The sequence below is a fragment of the Pinus tabuliformis genome, chromosome 1_1 (genome assembly GCF_031772625.1).
Source record: "Pinus tabuliformis cultivar Carrire ecotype Pingquan chromosome 1_1, CPIR1, whole genome shotgun sequence".
NCBI classification, from domain to species: Eukaryota; Viridiplantae; Streptophyta; class Pinopsida; order Pinales; family Pinaceae; genus Pinus; species Pinus tabuliformis.
The window spans coordinates 748,393,016-748,399,398 of record NC_142297.1 but is presented as its reverse complement, the minus strand read 5'-3'; the positions used below and the strand labels follow the sequence as shown (position 1 = coordinate 748,399,398).

The window sequence follows — 6,383 nt, the reverse complement described above, 5'->3', positions numbered from 1 at the left end:
GTGAAAACCACCTCTGCAATGCTGGGGTTGTGGGGAATCTCATTACTACAATAATTTCCCACACAAAGCTCGAACATAACAACTTTGAAATATGCAAGAAGCCTCCACAGTTGGAGATATAGCAAGGAGTATGCCAAAAATTTATGTTGCCTTGGATGATCATCAAGCAGAATACCAGCGCACCATGATCAAGTGAGAAGGTATGATTGCTGATCAATTTGTGTCAGTTTTATTTGACCCAGGTGCTAGCCTAAGCTACATTAGTCCAAAGTGGTAGAAAAATGTAAGTTGCAAAGTAACAAATTTAAGAATTCTTGGTTGGTTTAGCTAGCCACCTGAATGAAAAGAAGGGTATTTGCAAAAATAGAAAACCGCCCTATAATAGTTTTAGGACAGCCCATCCATGTTTATATGAACATACTCCCCTTAGGTTCATACGATTTACTAATAGGGATGGACTGGTTGGAAGGGCGTTGGTCCCTAGTGACTGCAAAGAGAAATCTATAAGCTACCTCACAGAGTCGGGGCAGAGAAAGCAAATTCAAGGGATCAAGAAGAACATTAAATTATGCCCTATTACTGCTAACCAGCTTGGAAGATGCATTAGAAAGGGCTGCCAGATTTATGTTGTCCAAGTAGGATACACTAATGATGGAAACAAGATGACTTCATTGGAGAATATCCATGTAATTCAGGATTCTGTGGATGTGTTTCCTGAATCCATTCCTAGATTTCCACCTAGACGTAATATTGATTTTACCATTGAGTTAATACCTGGAGCATCCCAGGTTTTGAAAGCTCCCTACTGCATGAGCATCCTTGAGTTAACAGAACTCAAAATGCCACTTCAAGAACTCTTGGATAAAGGGTACATTCCCCCTAGGGTATCTCCTTGGGGAGCCCCTGTGCTGTTTGTGCGAAAGAAGGACGAAACCTTAAGGCTATCCATTGATTATCATCAGCTAAATAAATTGACTATCAAAAATAAGTACCCTTTACCCCGTATTGATAATTTATTTGATCAAGTGTAGGAGGCTAGTGTTTTCTCAAAAATTGACCTAAGATCTGGTTACCACCAGATCAGAATAAAGGATGAAGACATCTGCAAAACCACATTTTGAACTTGTTATGGTCATTACGAGTTTGTGGCACTACCTTTTGGCCTTACCAATGCTTCAGCCACTTTCATGAGACTGATGCATGACATTTTTCAGCCATTTCTAGATAAATTTTTACTAATTTTTATTGACAATATACTAATTTATTCAGAAGATCAAGAGGAGCATGAGAAGCACTTAAGAATAGTATTGCAGATTTTACATGACAATCAGTTGTACGCTAGGTATAGCAAGTGCGATTTTTACAAAAGTTAAATTCAGTACCTAGGTCATGTTATAACAGCTGAGGGGATATCAGTAGACCAAGAAAAGATCAAAACTATTATGGAATGGACAACTCCAAAAAATGTTGCTGACATTAGATCCTTTTTGGGCCTTGCAGGTTATTACCGCCGATTCATTAAAGTCTTTTCAAAGATAGCTGTGCCTATGACCTCGCTACAGAAAAAGGGGCATGATTTCCACTGGATAGCAGAATGTCAACAAAGTTTTGAGTAGTTAAAGTAATTACTTACTACTACACCGGTGCTAAAGGTAGCATATCCGAAAAAATATTTTGTGGTATGCACAAATCCAAGTAAGGAGAGTTTCAGTGGTGTATTAACACAAGAAGGGAAACTCATGGCCTATTAATTGTGCAAACTGAAGGACTATGAGCAGCGATACTTTGCATATGACCTGGAGTTGACCACAGTAGTACACACAATGAAAATGTGGCAACACTACCTCCTAGGAAAGAAATTTATGTTATTAATTAATCATAGCTGCCTTACAAACTTCTTTAACTAGTCTAGTTTAAATGCTTAGCAGGCCAGATGGACTGCATTCTTGAGCGAATTCAACTTTGACATGAAACACCTTAATGGGAAGGAAAACTGAGTAGCAGATGCATTAAGCAGAAAAGTACATTGAATTTATCAAGTGCAATACAACCAATTACAATCTAACCTGTTAGAGGTCATTCGAGAAGCATCCCTCAGAGACCCAAAGTATGCATTTATTTGGCAGCAAGCTTCAGAAGCTCAGGAAAAAAGGGAATAGTCCAAGTATGTTATAAACTCTATAAAATTGTTGACTTTCAGAAATAGGATATATGTCCCCAACCAAAATTTTGTCAAACAACTATTATTTCATTAATTTCATAGGAAGCCTTACGTCGCTCACCCAGGATATGACAAACTATTGTCAGCCATCAGGAAAAATTATTTCTGGCCAAGACTAAGAAAAGATTTTGCTGAATACCTGTCAAAGTGTTTAGAATGTCAGCTGCTGAAGATAAAACATTAGCATCCCACCGGTCTATTGCAGCCATTACCCATTTCTGAGTGGAAATGGGAGACGATCACTCTAGACTTCCTCACAGGACTACCTCACACTAAGAAACAACATGAATCAATTATGGTGGTAGTGCACAAGTTAAGAAAAACCACCCATTTTATACCTATGAAATCCACCTACAAGACTGTAGAAATTGCAAATATATTCATGAGGGAAATTTTCCGGTTACACGGAATTCCTAGGGTAGTAATTTCTGACAGAGATGTAAAATTTACATCGAAATTTTGGAAAACCATCTTTTCTAGGTTAGGTACTCAAATTCAATTCAGTACTACCTACCATCCACAGACATATGGCCAGAGAGAACGAGTGAATCAAGTCCTGGAAGACATGTTGAGGATATTCGTAATGTAGCAAATGCACAAGTGGGAGGACTACGTCCACTTGGTAGAGTTCTCCTATAATAATGGACATCAAAAATCATTGGACATGAGCCCTTTTGAGGCATTGTATGGAAGAAAGTGTCGGCTACCCACAAATTGGAACAACCCAATTAATAAGTTGGCATTAGGTCAGGATATGTTAGCTGAAATGGAGGCCATAGTTAAAAAGGTCCGCCAGAACTTAAAAGCCACTCAGGATAGCCAAAAGGTTTATGCAGATAGGAAAATGACTCATAAGGAATTCCAGTTGGGTGATCATGTGTATTGAAAGCTAAACCCCGGAAAAGAACTTTACAATGGAAAGGTTGCGCCAAGCTGGCACCCCGGTATTGTGGACCATTCCAAATATTGGAATGAATTGGACCAGTGAGATACAAATTATCACTCCCTGGCCACATTTGAGTCCACAATGTCTTCCAAGTCTCCTTGCTAAAAAAATATGTGTACAATCCTCAACATATAATTAACTGGGAAAATATATAGGTTATAAAACAATTGAATCGGTAACATTGAAATGTTGCTTTGGTATAATTCTGACAACAAAATCATAAATTGTGCAGGTCAAACCAGAGGGAGAGTTTCTAGTAGAGCCTCTTCATATTCTCAATCGGAGAGAAACCACTTTGTGGAAGCGAGCCGAGAGTTTCTAGTAGAGCCTCTTCATATTCTCAATCGGAGAGAAACCACCTTGTGGAAGCGAGCCATCACCCAGGCTAAAGTGCAATGGCAGCACTTTGGCCCGAAGAGGCTACTTGGGAAGAAGAGGAGATGATGCAGAAAGCATATCCAACATTATTTTCTTAAAAGAGCACTTGAGACAGTGTTCCTCATAAGGGGGGAAGTTGTAACACCCTGTGTTGCACAAAAATTTACTTTTTCTTACCAAGTTTTACGTATTACTTAAAAAAAATTTACTTTACTTAACACAATTTGTTAAAGGATTAAGGCTAGAAAGCCACAACATTTTACTATTTTGTTATTAAGGAATTTAAATAGTTTGTTAAAAGAACTGAATGAAATAGTTATCTAAATCCTTAGAGAGTTTCCCTCCTTTCCTCCCCAAAGAGGGGGAAAAAGAGGGGGAGATGAGAAGCAAGAATCTACTCAGATTTTTCCTTGAGTTGGTCACTAGTAACCAATGGGAAAGAAATCTATGGCAAATAGTTAACTGGTATGCGACTTGAGGTTGGACTGTAGTCCGAGGCCTAAGATACCAGACTGTGTTCGCCAGTATTTTTCAGGAGCAGGAAGTGCTCAGTGGGGGACTCTGGACGTAATTTCTAGGTCCGTGGTTAGGTGGTGAGACTTCCAGAAAATAGAAAGTATCTATGAATTTCTAAACATACAGAAATAGATAAGTGACAACTCCATGCTTGTTAATTATTTTTAGAAAAGTATTACATGAACAAGGGGCGGGGGGGGGGTAGGGAGCGGGGAGGGGGGGTGGGGCCTCGATTTGCGTGCTTGCCTTGAGAAAGCTCTTTTTCCCTACAAAACACAAAACACAAAACCCAACACGAATATGCAAAGAAAAACGAACCTTGCGGCTCGAAGTTAGCTTGACGATTATTATCACAACTATATCATGAAGCCTATTCTACTATTTAAAGTTTAGATATGTAGTAAGTAGACTTTATCAGTTATTAGGATTAAGTTTTCATTATTAAAGCGAAGTATCAACTATTATGTTATACAAGAACCAGAAAAAGATAATAATAATTTTACTACTAGTCGAATCTGTTTACTGTTATGTTCTGTAGAATACATAATAGTTTCAAGTCAAAAACCTTTTTACAAACTCCAGTAAAATAAATCTTTTACTATCAACTATCAACTCTGAGACAATAGGTACAAAGATAGTCTGGGAATTAGAAATGAAAATTCTAATCGATAACAAAGCTACCAATTACTTTAGAATAATGCAAGAAGCATACAGAGATGAACTATATTGTGAACATTGGACCTTATTCAAATCAATTTGAATATAAAGTACGATAGAAAACCTGGAACTAACAAACTCTTCTTGTTATTAATCCTTAATTAAGCGGCCAGAAATTGTTGAAACCATGAAAGAATAGACAAGGTTCGCCTTGGCCCTTAGCCAATTCCAGAATAAAGGTTCGAGAGCCAACTGGCCTCACAATAATGGAACTTGACTTAACAACTCGAGACTGTAATCCTCAATTAGACGAAGAACAATATTTGCAAGTAAAAGCCCAACAATTTACAAGACTGTCAAAGTTGTCATAACATTAACCATGTATGAAGATTCTACAGACGGGTTGAAACCCTTAAACAGTCCAAACAAAGTGCCGATGCAATCATTTATAGGAATTTAAATCTTAACATTGCAACGGATTTATAGTCTAAGAGCTAGCCAAGCTTCGCCTCAAAATTGACATCCAAACCGAACAATTAAACTATACAAAATAGTTAAAAAGGCTTCTGACATTAAACATGACCGAAGGAAAACTCTTCAATTCGAAAATTGCTGAAGGATTTGATCGCAGAACCAACCTGAGGCATAAGACGCATTTTCTTGTTAAGAAACTTTCCAATCCACACTTCAGAAAGAACGCATGCCAAGGGTTTTACCTGCAATGACAGGCTAGAAGTTAAGCCTCTGAGATTTAATAAATAGATATTGCACCAAAGTAAACCTGAATGCTACGAGCTTTCCTTACCTGTGAAGGAGCCACATCGAACCAGCAAGAGTCGAAAACCTGGGGGCACCATGCAAGGTTAGTGCCTGAGTCTCTATGCCGGTTAGGAGAAAACAGAAGAATCCCATTCGAAATTCTGGAAAATACCTTACCCCTGCAAGGGAATCCATCCTCTTGCCCTCATGCCTTGCTGGAGGAACGATTTAGCAGGTGGAGAGCATGTCTGCAAACAAGGACAGTTAAATCAGCAGTATTCAACGAGACAATGATCAAACTCGAAGAAAGAGTTGGACAGATAACCACTTACCAACCTTACCAGTGCATTTGGCTGTAATCAATGGATCGATGAGGGTCGGTGCAACCATGGCAATCTCCATGAAGCTTGGAAGCAGTTTCAGAGCCACCACACAAAACAACCATCGTGCCAAATGAAAAATGTGCACGCCAAGAAGACGAAGGCAAGGCATAAGTTTAGCAGAAATCCTCGAAGTCGTTCTATCCTTACACCCAGATCCTAAGGTGGAACTCTTTACGCAGTTAATACATGGCAGCAGGATGGACTACCAACATTAATATGACCCACAGGTGGCAGTGTAACCATAGCCTACCTCGTCGGTAGTGTAAGGCCACATGAATCGTGCTAGTGCTGTGTGGGTCAAGTCCATTCAATGGCACATAAAGTCATCGGACATCCATAGTTCCAAATTGATTTAACAACTGCCAAATTAACATTTATAACCTTTGAATGGTATATATATTTACATTAAATGGAGAATCAAGAATTACATGGACCATGATATTATACAGCACGATGCATTTATATAGTAATTCCAAAGAATTTTTTTGTTGTTGTTAGCATTAATGTGTTACAATAGATATAT

At 38.6% G+C, this 6,383-nt stretch overlaps 1 long non-coding RNA gene across 1 annotated transcript; it reads right to left on the bottom strand.

Annotated features, from left to right (window-relative positions):
* Window positions 1-4,879: 4,879 nt before the first annotated feature.
* LOC149216159 (uncharacterized) lies at window positions 4,880-6,000 on the bottom strand. Its single transcript, XR_016250536.1, has 4 exons — window positions 5,810-6,000; window positions 5,655-5,725; window positions 5,524-5,562; window positions 4,880-5,434 (listed from the first exon to the last, which is right to left on the bottom strand). It is a non-coding gene; the product is annotated as an uncharacterized LOC149216159 (long non-coding RNA).
* Between the last annotated feature and the right edge of the window lie 383 nt (window positions 6,001-6,383).